Here is a 3057-nt window from a genome sequence, read left to right on the forward strand (position 1 = left end):
GTTACGGACCCAGTCCGTGTAATTGCTACCATCATCTTTCAACTTTGCTTTCTCAAGGAACGCATTAAAATTCAACGGAACAATAGCACGAGCCATCTATCTACATACAAACATAGACAAGCAAAATACTATCAGGTACTAAGTTCATGATAAATTTAAGTTCAATTAATCATATTACTAAAGAACTCCCACTTAGACAGACATCTCTCTAGTCATCTAAGTGATTACGTGATCCAAATCAACTAAACCATGTCCGATCATCACGTGAGATGGAGTAGTTTCAATGGTGAACATCTCTATGTTGATCATATCTACTATATGATTCACGCTCGACCTTTCGGTCCCCGTGTTCCGAGGCCATATCTGTATATGCTAGGCTCGTCAAGTATAACCTGAGTATTCCGCGTGTGCAACTGTTTTGCACCCGTTGTATTTGAACGTAGAGCCTATCACACCCGATCATCACGTGGTGTCTCAGCACGAAGAACTTTTGCAACGGTGCATACTCAGGGAGAACACTTCTTGATAATTAGTGAGAGATCATCTTAAAATGCTACCGTCAAACAAAGCAAGATAAGATGCATAAAGGATAAACATCACATGCAATCAATATAAGTGATATGATATGGCCATCATCATCTTGTGCTTGTGATCTCCATCTTCGAAGCACCGTCGTGATCACCATCGTCACCGGCGCGACACCTTGATCTCCATCGTAGCATTGTTGTCGTTACGCCATCTATTGCTTCTACGACTATCGCTACCGCTTAGTGATAAAGTAAAGCAATTACAGGGCGTTTGCATTTCATACAATAAAGCGACAACCATATGGCTCCTGCCAGTTGCCGATAACTTCGGTTACAAAACATGATCATCTCATACAATAAAATATAGCATCATGTCTTGGCCATATCACATCACAACATGCCCTGCAAAAACAAGTTAGACGTCCTCTACTTTGTTGTTGCAAATTTTACGTGGCTGCTACGGGCTTAAGCAAGAACCAATCTCACCTACGCATCAAAACCACAACGATAGTTTGTCAAACAGACTCCGTTTTAACCCTCACAAGGACCGGGCGTAGCCACACTCGGTTCAACTAAAGTGAGAGAGACAGACACCCTCCAGCCACCTTCAAGCACGAGTGCTCGTAACGGTGAAACCAGTCTCGCGTAAGCGTACGCGTAATGTCGGTCCGGGCCGCTTCATCTCACAATACCGCTGAACCAAAGTATGACATGCTGGTAGGCAGTATGACTTATATCGTCCACAACTCACTTGTGTTCTACTCGTGCATATAACATCAACGCATAAAACCTAGGCTCGGATGCCACTGTTGGGGAACGTAGTAATTTCAAAAAATTTCCTACGCACATGCAAGATCATGGTGATGATATAGCAACGAGGGGAGAGTGTTGTCTATGTACCCTCGTAGACCGAAGCGGAAGCGTTGACGCAACGTAGAGGAAGTAGTCGTACGTCCTCCGGTTCAACCGATCCAAGTACCGTTACTCCGGCACCTCCGAGTTCTTGACACGCGTACAGCTCGATGACGCACCCTCGATCTCCGATCCAGCAGAGGCGCCGAGGGGGAGTTCCGTCAGCACGACGGCGTGGTGACGATCTTGATGTTCTCCTGTTGCAGGGCTTCGCCTAAGCACCGCTACAATATGACCGAGGTGTAATATCGTGGAGGGGGGCACCGCACACGGCTAAGGAACGATCAATGATCAATTTGTGTGTTCTAGGGTGCCCCCCTACCCCCGTATATAAAGGAGGGAGGGAGGAGGTGGCCGGCCCTAGGGGGGGTGCGCCATGAGGAGGGGGAAACCTACTCCAAGTAGGTTTCCCTCTCTTTTCTTTATCTTATTTGGAGGGGAAGGAAAGAGTACTAGTATTAGGAAGTAGTACTAGTAGTAGTAATAGGAAGAGGGGGAAGGAGAAAGGAAAGGGGGGGCCGGCCCCCCTCCCCAATTCGGATTGGGCTTGGGGGGGCGCGCCCCCCTCCCTTGCTCCTTCTCTCTTCCTCCTACATGGGCCCAATAAGGCCCATATACCTCCCGGGGGGTTCCGGTAACCCCCCGGGGCTCCAAACTTCTCTGGAACCTTTCCGGTGTCCAAATATATCCGTCCAATATATCAATCTTTATGTCTCGACCATTTCGAGACTCCTCGTCATGTCCGTAATCATATCCGGGACTCCGAACAACCTTCGGTACATCAAAATACATAAACTCATAATATAACTGTCATCGAAACCTTAAGCGTGCAGACCCTACGGTTTGAGAACGATGTAGACATGACTGAGACACATCTCTGGTCAATAACCAATAGCGGTACCTGGATGCCCATATTGGTTCCTACATATTCTACGAAGATCTTTATCGGTCAAACCGCATAACAACATACGTTGTTCCCTTTGTCATCGGTATGTTACTTGTCCGAGATTCGATCATCGGTATCCAATACCTAGTTCAATCTCGTTATCGACAAGTCTCTTTACTCATTCTGTAATACTTAATCTTATAATTAACTCATTAGTTACATGCTTGCAAGGCTTAGGTGATGAGCATTGCCGAGAGGGCCCAGAGATACCTCTCCGACAATCGGAGTGACAAAACCTAATCTCGAATTATGCTAACTCAACATGTACCTTCGGAGACACCTGTAGTACTCCTTTATAATCACCCAGTTACATTGTGACGTTTGGTAGTACCCAAAGTGTTCCTCCGGTAAACGGGAGTTACACAATTCTCATAGTTACAGGAACATGTATAAGTCATGAAGGAAGCAATAGCAGAATACTAAACGATCAAGTGCTAAGCTAACGGGATGGGTCATGTCAATCACCTCATTCTCCTAGTGATGTGATCCCATTAATCAAATGACAACACATGTCAATGGTTAGGAAACATAACCATCTTTGATTAATGAGCTAGTCAAGTAGAGGCATACTAGTGACTATATGTTTGTCTATGTATTCACACATGTATCATGTTTCCGGTTAATACAATTCTAGCATGAATAATAAACATTTATCATGATATGAGGAAATAA

This window comes from Triticum aestivum, chromosome 2B, assembly GCF_018294505.1.
Source record: "Triticum aestivum cultivar Chinese Spring chromosome 2B, IWGSC CS RefSeq v2.1, whole genome shotgun sequence".
Taxonomy (NCBI): domain Eukaryota; kingdom Viridiplantae; phylum Streptophyta; class Magnoliopsida; order Poales; family Poaceae; genus Triticum; species Triticum aestivum.